The sequence below is a fragment of the Rousettus aegyptiacus genome, unplaced genomic scaffold, assembly GCF_014176215.1.
Source record: "Rousettus aegyptiacus isolate mRouAeg1 unplaced genomic scaffold, mRouAeg1.p scaffold_m13_p_2, whole genome shotgun sequence".
Lineage (NCBI taxonomy): Eukaryota > Metazoa > Chordata > Mammalia > Chiroptera > Pteropodidae > Rousettus > Rousettus aegyptiacus.
Window position 1 is genome coordinate 151,509,291 of NW_023416295.1, and position 12,427 is coordinate 151,521,717.

At 32.0% G+C, this 12,427-nt stretch overlaps 1 protein-coding gene across 5 annotated transcripts in view; it reads right to left on the reverse strand.

Moving 5' to 3' along the window:
• Positions 1-12,427, reverse strand: part of LOC107508607 (activating transcription factor 7 interacting protein) — a 104,329-nt gene that overhangs the window by 62,964 nt on the left and 28,938 nt on the right. Inside the window, exon 1 of one of the 5 annotated variants that reach the window (XM_016140538.2) lies at positions 4,714-8,387. The exons of the other annotated variants lie outside the window; for them this stretch is intronic. The gene's annotated coding sequence lies outside the window, so the exon portion shown is untranslated. Of the gene's footprint in view, positions 1-4,713; positions 8,388-12,427 lie in introns of those variants that run through there. 5 annotated transcript variants of the gene reach the window in all.

A 12,427-nucleotide genomic window follows, 5' to 3' on the forward strand; every position in this document is an offset into this window, starting at 1 on the left:
CATTTCACACACAGCAGATGGCACAATCAAAGAGAAAACCAACTGGCAAGGACATGGACAAATGGTGATGGGACTCTAAAATGGTGCAGCTGCTCTGGAAGAGAGGTGGCAGTTCCTCAAGACATTAAACAATAATCATTACTTTCGTATCTTGTAAGGTATGTATGTAAAGCTATAAATTTCCCTTAAGCACTACTTTAGCTGCATCTCACATTTTGAAGTGTCGTATTTTCATCGTTCTGTTAAAATATTTTCTAATTTCTGTTGTAATTTCTTTCGCCAATGAGATATTTAGAAGGAAGTTTCTTAAAAACAAGTAATACATTATGGCCATTTGAAACTCATTAAAAATATACATGGTTGGTTTCATATTCAAAATTCAAGCAACATAAATTATAAGTGAGTCACAAAGCATTATGGTTTTACTTCAGGCCATTGGTGTCCACTTGCTAAACTATATTAGAGCCCTAAGTCCCAATACCTCAGAATGTGACCTTACATGGATAGGGTCTTTGCAGAGATAATCAAGTTAAAAGTCATTAGAATGAGCCCCAATTCAATATTATTGGTGTCTCTATGAAAAGGGGGAAATTTGTACAGAGTCACACACATGGGAAGAACATCATGTGAAGTTAGGCTGCTCAAGCTGCAACTAGGAAAAAGGTCTGGAACAGATCCTTCCTTAGCTCCTTCAGGAGGAGTATGGTCCTTCCAATACTTTGATTTCAAGCTTCCAGCCTCCAGAACTATGAGATATGAAACTTCTGCTATTTTTTGAAGAAAGCAATGTAATTCACCATATGAACAGGATAGAAGGTGAAAATAAAAGACCATCTGAACAGATACAGAATATTCTTTCATTCGACAAAATTCAACACTGACTTATAATTAAAACTCTCACAAAACTTAATAAAAGAAACAACTCAAATCTGAAAAAAGTTATCTACCAATAAAACGACAGACATCATACTTAATAGTGAAATAAGATCAGAACCAAGACAAGGATGTTCTCTATTACCATTTCCATTTTACCATCTAGCCAGTGCAGTAAAGCAAGCAAAAGAGGGCAAGGATTAGGTCCTGGAGAAAGATGCTACCAGTCTATAGTAGAATAAAACAAAGTCCCTTAAGGACTAAGATGTACAAGGAGCAAGAATAATGTTTTTACATTGAATGTTCATTTACCATCACTATTACCAGTAGGAATGATGTAGGATATACTTGCTTTGGCCAGAGAAGGAAAAAGAGCAGCCTCTGAGGTCTCAGAACTTATCTGAGGCTCACAGGTAGACAGACCTTAATGTTGTTATACACTGACTTGATGCTTACAGCTAATCCATGTTTGTTGTTCTCCTGTTGAACATAAAACTACCTCAACATTCTTATAAAATAAGGTCGCTCTATAGCCCATTTAGTCTCTCTTACTAAATGAGTGATGGCTACTTCTTTATCAATTGCAGCTTTATCCTCACTATAGTCTGCCCTTACTATAGATTGGTTTTTATTGATATACCCTAGCACAGAATTGCCCCAACTTTCAGACAGCACCCAATCACAAGAGAGGTTCTTCCTCCTCCAACCCTCTACAAATAACCCAGCCTGTATGATACTATGACCAAATTCTGTACTAGGTTTTCTTCTAACATTCCCTTACTGATGTGCCCGTTTCCCTATAGTGAGCATTCTCCCTCACTGCAACAAATAAACCCAACTTATTCAATTACAGGTATTCCTGGTGTTCCATTCCTCCCGTTGCAGGGCATAAAATGATGGCATAGCCTGTATGCTGTAGGCCAATATAGCTTGAGAATGTACTACTTTGTCACAGTACTACTAAACTGTGATACATTCTGCATTCATTCTCTCACACTAAGAAAATTACTTATATTTCTTAGTCTTCCTAGCCTTTTAAATTATAGAACTGAGTAAAACTATTTAGAAAAATTATCTTGCAACTGAACAAAAATTTCAACGCAAAATTATCACAGGCACTATTTTAAGGATTATTCATGGTATTCTAAAATTTAAACTTCAATTTTTTCCCACCCACTATCCATTCCAAACTCCTGCTAACTGAAATGAAAAATTTTCTGCAAAAATACAATGCACATTTTGTAGTCGCTTTTCTCTGCTGATCCAAACACATAAAATAATTAAATTTATCAAGTATGGTTATCCTTTAAATATTTTCAAATACTGAATTGCAATTCCTTTTTACTTTGACCTCATAATATCCACATTTCTCAGTTGTTGTATGAATAGCTGGAAGTTCTTACTGGTTGCAATAAAAACTAACATTATTCTAAAAGGAATATGTTTTCATATTTTTTAGTAACTCTATTACAAATATGAATTCTGCAGACAGAGACATGGATTTGAACTTCAGCTTGCCCATGTACTTTTGTGACACTGGGCAAGTTACCTAATATTGCATTTTTTAGTTTCAGCTACCTTAAAAAAGGAATATTAATACCTGCCACAGAAGTTGTGGTGAAGATTAAACAAGATTCTATACATTAAGCACTTAGAATATAGGAAGCACTCAATGAATGTTATAATTGTCTAGGTATATTCAGGGTATTTTTACGCATAAACTAGATAATCTGAGACAAATATCTCTTAAATATTTTTGTATATGAATTAGAAAATCTAACATGTAAATATCACCACCAAATAACATTTAATAAACTGTTGCCACCAAATAACACTTGATAAAAATAAATAGAATCCAAGTAAGCTAGTTTTATCAACAAAATTGCCATTCAATTCAAAAACAATAAAATACTGTACAAAGAATTACAGATTAACTACCATCTATACCCACAAGGGAGCACACTACAGCCACTTACCAGATCTTTTGTGGGTTCTAAGTATAATGAAAAACAGACAAAGCAATAAGGAAGTAGCATGAATAACCAGTTCAAACTAGTTCAGCCATATCTGTGCAAACCAATCAGCAGTAGGTTTTTAAAAATCTATTTTGCATAAGCAAAGTATATTTAAGAAAGACACACATTAGAGAAGGGTGCATTACCTGCAAACAAGTCTCCATGGCTGTATTACCGGAACAAAACATTTCTAGGGATCATTTTAAATATCATCATCTGTAACTGAGATGCTATTCATGAAACTGTTCCACAAAATAAATACTACATTTTTTAGGTGGCAACATTAGAATCGTGAAGCTCTCACATGACTGTATTTCATTTTTCTAAGAAAAAACATCATATCTTACAGTAGAAAATGTCTGCCATATCTAGAAGTAAATATGTAAAACGTGAACTACTTTCTCCTGAAAATATTTTTTCATGAGAAAGACAGTAAAAAAAAAAAAATGTTTTTAAGTCCTTATATTTAGATTCAAGAAATCTGGGGGAAATATCACTAATAAAATCTTTCTCTACAGCATTAACAAGGGTTTCACCTTTACCAAAGGAATTTATATTTAAATAACCAAGGAGGATGAGTTCTGCAAGTTAAGTTTCTATGGCTTGGAATTTTCTTTCAAATTTTGGGTAAGTTATTTTTAGGCAAAGTCCAATGAATCTCTTCTTTACAAGAAAATGTTTTCTTCTCTGCTTCATCCCCTTCCACCCAATCCTTTCACTCTTCTTTCTAGCTAAGAGCCCATAGCTATGAAACAACAATGGGGAAGTATTACCAAAAGCTGTAATGTCTTAGCCTACAATCTGCCTGCTTAAAAAGCTCAAGAATTTGAGTGTTTGTTCAAGAGCTGCTCAGAAACTCAGCCAATCAGTAGCCAGCATTCTGATTCCTGCCCAGCAACAGGAGACAGACAATAAGGTCAGAGAAACATAGTTAAAACCTGGATCTGCAATACTTCAGTGAGGTTCTTTTTCTTTGTCTGATATAAGTAATCTAGAACATAACTGCATAAAATCCTAAATCCATATACAATGCATTAAATATACCACATAAGATTTATACATTTTATGCTATTTTAATTATCTTCCTTTAAATGTCCATGAATGTTTCCAGAAATATAAATCAATTTCCTACCTGGGAAATGAGTGAAACATGGACAGTGCCTAACAACATATTTTTCTACACAATAGGTTAGAATCTACAAATGTAAATTTCTTTTTAAAACTCTATAGTCATTAACATTTATAAAACACTTATAACTGAAAATGCAGCGAATTCTTAAATCCAAATGACTAAGGATTATTTTCATACTCACCTATCATTATTGTTATAGACTTCCAATTCCAAAAATTAATCGTATTCTGAACCCAAAGGTTTACTGTGGATAACATTATAAAGTATTTTGTTGTCTACTGCACTGAACTGACTTGACTTGATTAGCTAATGAAATTAAAATGTCTGATTCTTGACAACCTATTTTAAGTGTTGTAAGTACAATTATTACATCCTTTTCTCCTTAACTACTTTTCACAGCAGGTTACAAAAAGGTTATATGAGCTCTCCCTTTGGAAACAATAAAGCAAATGTGTGGATTACACAGTACATAAATATTCATGTAAACTGAAGGGAAATTTTTCTTATATTGCATCATTCAACATTCCTTTAAAAGTAAAACTGTAAAATAAAAAATAGGAAATCTGTCATAAGAATATATTTGTTCTCAAATTCACTACCTGTCAAATTATCTTAGTAAACAAGTTTTTTCAAATAAACCTCATTTTTTTCTCCTTCAGTTAAAGATGAACCTTGTAATTTTTCAAAACATACCCAAGAAGGAGCTTGCTGCAGCCATACTCTTAGTTTATACAATCTCCCCATAGGCAAAATAAATCAGCAGCTGCTTCAATGCTTCAGTCCTGTGAGAGCGCTGAAATTCACAGTCTGATTGGCTTAAAGCCGTAGTTGCCTAAAACCAATCAGACATCAGCAGCAGAACCTTGCCCAGCAACAAGGGAAGCAGATGAGGGCAAGTGCTTTACCAAGAATCCAAATGGTGTGAAAATATACAGTGAAGAATGAAATTGAAACATATTTGTAATATACTCCCAGATCCTTTGTCTAAATAACAGGTCTGCAGGAGGGTTTTTCTGAGTAAATAAACAAGGGTCTGTATTACTGCTTTCCAAGAACAGCTTTAACTAACAAAAACAACAGGAAGTACCAGGATTGTTGGGTCAAAAGGCACACGCATACAAACATCATAACTCAAAGTTATGAATACCTGGTTAAGTATATTTAAAAACAAAACAGCAAACTGGCAAAATATTAAGCAAAGCAATTTAAGTCGACTTGACAGTTCTATCTTTGACACAGGCACTCAAATTACACTCCTGTTGTTAACTGACTTTAGTATAACATTATTCTGAATAATGGTACGCAGAAAATAATTTTTATTCAACTTTCGGTTTTCATTAAACAGCTTAACTAAGCATTAGTCAATAGACCTGACTAATAATGGCCTTCTCATAATAACTTATGCTGATGATTCCTAGCCTCTTCAGAAATGCAATTCTGCTACTAGATTTTTAAGTTCTCAGTTGAGAACTGTGTGGTTTTATTTTTTGCTCCTAAATTTTGAGAAATTTGTAACAATCCTGAAAACAAAATCATAAATAATCATCAGTGTACTCATAAAAAGTGTTAATAATCTGTTTTACTGTTTACTGCCCATTATTGAGATTGGTGAACCTGATAATACAATAGTTCATCCACCCTGACACTTAACTGCTCAAATTTAGTGAACGGACTTTCAAAATTTTTATCTTAAATACTGATTATCTCATCTCTTATTTTTCTAAAACTTTAGTAAAACATGATCACTACTTTCACTTCTTCTGTTAAAAATCCCACATTTTCTTGTTTTCTAGAAGTTCTCTCGGTCACTCATAAACCAATAGCAATATTTACTTGAGGACCCAGAGCACCCTACATTTCACAATTCTTCAATTCTGCTATACTATGGTTCTCTCAATTACATAAAAACACTGTCAAGAGCTATCCTACCATGTTTTAAAAAAACGTTAAATGGTAAAATCTGTTCCCTATCTACCTACTACTCACAAATTCTGTAAAGTATTTAGTGAACATGATATCTGACACCTCAACAAATAACCCCTTCTGCCTGTCATCGACCTAATGATATTAGCTGGGGTATAAAATGCAGAATGGAATAGGCTCTTAACTAAATTTTAAAAAATAATCAAAGGAAATAGGGAATTTTCTTTACACCAATTCCTTGGACAAAGCAAGAACAAATCATGTTCTTGAAATACTGGTTACATTAAAACCAGAATGGTCACTACACTAACTTGTTATATTCGCTGCTACGTTTTGAGAAATTCTATGGCAGTCTACATGAAAAAAAAAAAGCAAGATACTTTAAAATCACTTCTCCAAGTGTATTTTTTGGGATCATTCTGTCACATAGGCAAATTAAAACTAATTGACCGCATCTAAAATATGCAATTTTAGAATACATTTATCAAATTACATCCATTAAGTCCATTCTCATCAGGGCCCTATCAAACCCCAATACCACCTACGTATACAATGAGTGAAGTTACAGAAGGCCATGTTTGTTTAACTGATACTTAATCAACAAGCAATTATATATCAGACACTATATCAAGGCATATTCTTTTCTCATTTAAGTGACAATTTATACAAATTCAACTTTACAATGTATCAATAACCATGCTACTATCATGCATTTCCTAACATGGATAATAATTTTAACTTAGAAGGCCAACCAAACACCCAATTCAGAACATAGTTGTTTTTATTAGCATTAAGCATCCTTCTTATGTATTTTAGCCTAAATTGTGCTACCATGGAGTGTTCTATTTTATCAGCAACAAAATGTAATGATAATGTTAAGCAATAAACTATATGATATTTGCCACAATTTTCTTCTCTCCCTCTTTTAAAATGAAGAATTCATTGAATATAATTGTTAAGGCAAATCTGTAAAGACAGAAAGCAGAATTAGTGGTTGCCTAAGGCTGGGGGGTTGGGGAGGAAATGAGGAGTGGCTGCTAAAGAGTACAGGGTTTCTTTACATGGTAATAAAATGTTCTAAAATTAATTGTGGTAATGGTTGCACAACTTGTGAGTATTTTTAAAAACCACTGAGTTGTACACTTTAAACTAGCGAACTATATGGTATATAAATTATATTTAATTAACTTATTTAAAAAAAAAATAGCAGAACCACAGTTGAATACTTTGCTTTTCACTTGTTTTTAACTTAACCTCCCTTTACTAGGTCATAATTCAAACATGGACAAAACTACACCAAGAGAACTGAGCACTGGTTCGTACTTGGGAATTTTACACTACTAGGCCAACAAGTACATTTGTAATTATTAAACTAGTGATGAAAGAAAGACAATACATGTAAATAACAGCGGCCTTGTTTTCTATATGTACATCTTAGATAAACCAGTTACTCTTTAACCCTGTCCTAAATGAGACATAATTCTGTAGTACGTTTATCTTGCAGGATGGTGGCAACAGACATGCAATACTCATAAAAGAACAAATTTTATCAACAAAAAAACAATACTGAGCATGGCACAGATGAATACTCCATGTATATATATTAATAAAGTTTTCTATACATACTAGAAGGACTAGACAGTCTTAAGGTAAACAGAAGCATTCTCTTCATTATAATCTGGCACTATAATCAAAGGCCTTATATGTAATTAATCTTAGTCAATTTCTTTTAAAATGAGGTATACCCATTGAACTTTCTGGAGTTACATAAGGCTTAGTAACATTTTATCAATATTGTTTTTATTCATATGATGTATCTCACCACCATTTACTCTTATTTGCCAGTATTTTAAATGTATCTTTTTAGAAATAATTATAAATGGACCTTAACATCTATATTTTTGTATTGTTTGGCACATCTCATCAATGTACCTAGTACATTTAATATTAATACATTTTAAGTGTCCAAAGCTTAAAATATGTTTATATCATTTAACAAAAATAAATAAATAAAATATTCTGGTATAATATTAATAAGCTACAAATTGCTTGGCACATAGTATAGATTGAAAATACTGGCTAAAAGGATGATGTGCTACACATATATATCTAACATCTAAAATAATTCTTAAATGATAAAATTAAATTATTCTTTTAGAAATCTAGAATATTTTTGACAATTGTGAACTATCGTGCTGGCATGTTCACATATAAGTTTAGACACAGAGGACGACTTACTTCTCTTTGGGGAGTCAGGATGCTTATTTACTAACAAAAGTAACAATATATGCCCACTTATACATAATGCTGCCTTTGACAGAGTATAATACAGAGCACCACTAAAATTAATGAAATATGACATGAAAGACATTTTTCAAGCCTTAAAGCTTTAGATAGTTTGATTTCATATTTCAAAAATAAAATACAATTTTGAAAGAAAACTACTTTTACTTTTTAATATATAATGATGAAAATCTTCCTTAAAATAATAAGGGAGGCCCCTGCAGCCATCTTATCAGTTCTCTCATAGCAACAGAAACCTAATATAATTTGCATAGTCACTGTGGTTGGCTATAAGAAGCAAGCTCTAGTAACCAATTAGAAGGCTAAAAATTGGGCAACCACAAGAGAAGAAATTTAAAATCTGCCTGGCAACAGCCTAAAAATAGAAACGATATGCTAGTATGAATCCCAGAATAGAAATGAATATAAGAGCAAAACTACCAGCAAAAAAACCACTTTATTTTCTTGGGGAAAAAGATGTGCTTCACATTTCAATATTAACTTGGTACCTTTCCTTAGTAAGTGGCAATTAAAAAAAAATAAAGTCTAAGGTAAACAAATAAGCCACTTTCAAGTTACATATAATTATTCATATTATTGTGTCTATATATGTATATATGTGTGTGTATGTAGATAAACATTTAAGCCTTTTTTCTTGAGAATAATGAGGCACTCTGATCACAGTACTACTGTCTCTAATCTCCAAAATCTAAACAGCACTGTATTTTTTTTTCTAGCATTTTTCCCGGCAATTATTTGGGAAACTGGCTATGTGTTGTGTGTAAAAGGCTGCTTGCTGTGTTAAAAATACAAAGATTAAATAACTTTTCACAGTAGATTTCTAAATAGGGTGGGGATTATGTCTTATTCATTTTTAACACAAACTTGTTCCAACATAGTGCCCTTTATATAGTAGGCATTTAATAATTATTTTCTCGAAATAATTCCTGTCAGTGGTAAAACAAATTATTGTTCATATCAAGTAAAAACTGAATCAAACATGTAAAAATATAATCTGTATAATGCTATTTTTGATTTTTTTCAATTTTGTTTAAAGTGGGGTAACGTTGATAACACTTGATATTTCTTATTATTTTACCCAGATAAGGGAATGTATTTCATCATTCTAACTATGCAACCCAATAATGCTTAACATGCAAGTTTCAGAATACATTCCATATTTACTATGGAGTGGATTTTAATTCCTAAAGATGGCAAATAATGTTCAGTCTAATGTACTAACTACAAAGATTATGGGCCAGTCGGAAATGACCAAATATCTATTATCTCTCTCGAAAAAAAAAAAATTTTAATTTCAAGAATTTGAATTATAGCTGCTAAAAGGCTGGTTAGACAGTTGTCATGTTAAAACAAATGCTATTTATCAGAATGCATGTTCTATGCATTCTTACATTGAACTCCATCAGTGTGTTGTAATGAAATGGTAAATTAATTTCAAAATGTTTTGTTTACTATGTTATACAAAATGCAAATGTTCATACACTCTAGAGTAGGAAAATTTTTAATTTTAATTATGAAAATTACATGTAAAGGACTTATTTTAATCACGAATAAAGCTTAGAAGCAATGTCTTTAAAACAGAAATGCAGACAGTTTTAAGTAACAAAAAGAGTTTCAGTGAAGGATAGAAAAAAATTAAATGAGCAATCCACTGAGTAACAATCCTTTTAATCTAAATATTTAAGGATAGCTAGATTTTAAAATTAAGTTTAACCAAACTTTTAAAAAACATAGTTATTTTAAATACAGGTCTGGATGAAAAGTAACTTAGCTTATTGTCTTATTTTTCTGAACGTTGTATTCGTATGTGACTTAGATATCCAGAATCTAACTATAATTGCATTCACATCTTTAACTTAAAGATTATATGTACATAGTTTCTGTTTACTTATCTAAACAAACTATGATCATTATCACAAAGGAAAGAAATGTGCATTAACCTATGAGATACAATAGTGGGGAAGCATATAACGAATGGGTCAAATTTTGTAACGAGGCATTACAAGTGGGAAAAATTATTTTATAATTCCAGATATGCACGTCAAATATCACTTTAAATATAAATCTCAGCACTTCAGTTTTTCTTCAGTATTATTTAAAGCAGTTATTATCCTTTTTAATTTTTACTTACATCATCCAGTTTTATTTCAAGAGAACAGAAAACACATGATGTCTGCAGAACACTATCTAAAGTAGTCACACATCTTATTACATACCTACCAATCTGAATTTTGGGTGGATTGAATAATCAATGGCACTTTAGTGTTAATAATTAGTACAGCAAATAAAATGCCCTGCAGAAGTTTAGATAGTTCCAGAAACTTCATTTTCCATCACTCCATTCTCTCTCCCCTCTTCAGACCCTCCCCATAACATATAGGAGTTTCAAATGTCAGCTGAGAGCCAGATGTTCTGTGGCCCTAGCCTATGTGTACAGTAAGTCTAATTTTAATAACAAATATAACTAAACTAAAGGAAGAACCCTAATCTTTCATATCCTAAGGAAACTCAAGTTCTTCCTTGTACCTCTTATTTTCCTATTATTTTTCTCTTCTGTAGCAAAGCAATATTGCTAATACCTTATCCCTCCTTGTAGATCTAATTAAAATTACATTTACCGCAACTTTGAGCTAATCCTATTTACAAATTTACATCTTTCTTCAATTAGAACTTTAATAAAAAAAAAGTTATGTTTTTGATAGCAAGATCTCTCCTGGGCATACAACTCAAAATGGATGAGCACTTCCCCCAGGGAGCAAAAGAAGAAAAATTGTATTTCCACTCTGAAATTTTCCTGGCAAACACTACATAAGAATAAAATCTATATGTTTTTGGCAAACATTCCCAAGAAGCTTAGTTTCAGACACTGGGTTTTCAGAAGCCTTTATTAAAAGTTTATGATATATTTTAAGAAAATACAGAGTTCCTTTATCCAAAACTAAGAATTATCACTTTGTTTCACCTTTTAGAACCTCAAAAAATTCTGCAGAGATCTGAGCAAAAAACACTGTACTTTGGAAACTCTCCTGACTTCTATCTCATCATACAAAAGGATCTAATGTTCTCCACCTATTCAATAAACATATTGACTGATAACCACAAATACACTGAGTACTCATGACCTTCTGCTTTCATGTAAACCTGTTCATACTAGTTGTGCTTGTTATGAATTCAGTTATTTTATAAATTTCAAAATACAATTAAATTTTGTGTAAACTGATGAAATATGAGTGCAAAAAAAAAAGAGCTGCTAGATGTGCATCAATAAGAGAGGCTGTTGCAGAAAAAAATAACACAGACTGGGGGTTTGGTTTAGGCAAATTACTTAACATCGTTAGGTCTAAAGTTTTCCATCTGGAATAAATGGAAATTAAATTACGAGACCTAAAGGATCCTTTAAGTTTTGATTCTTAAATAAAATTTTAATAAATTCCATTCCAAAATATACTGCTCTACTGAGAAATGGTAAAGATAGTTTGGTATATTCATGTATTCAATATTTATCAAAAGCCATGTAGGTCACTATTATAGAACAATTTTTAAGATATTCCAGAGAAACAATGTGATTAACAATGTAACATATATATCCTAACACTAAAGTGTTATGGCATACAGACTTTAATATAAATGTGGAAGAGAAATATAAACAGTAATACAATGTATGGGATATCTTTCTACATGAATGACCATGAAAATTAGAAGTCCTCTACTTTCTATTAACTGTCATTTCTCCAACATAGACTGTTTAACCCTAATAACAAAAAAACATGCTTTCAAATGTGTAATTACAAAAAAAAACCTCTATAGAGCCATTATTGTCTTCCAGATAGGGTTGGTACTCCCAATTTTTGTGACCCGATTTCTGAAAACTGTGAATAAAGAATTATTCAAATTCAAATGGAAGGAGGGAAAAAAAGTATGCCTTTCTTTCCAATTTCAATTTCAATTGCACTTCTGCTCATAACTCTATTTATAATTCAGTTATACCCACAAGACTTCACATGTAGTTGCTAAGCAACAGCAACATGCTGAGTTCAGGGCTATTGGAAATCTGGCTCTCTGCCAAATGAAAATATTTAACTGAGCCTAGAGCCTCCAGAATTTAAAAAAGAAGAAAAAGGGGTGCGGGAGGGAGGGGGGAATCTCAAAGAAACACAATGATAAACACAGTAAATCACAA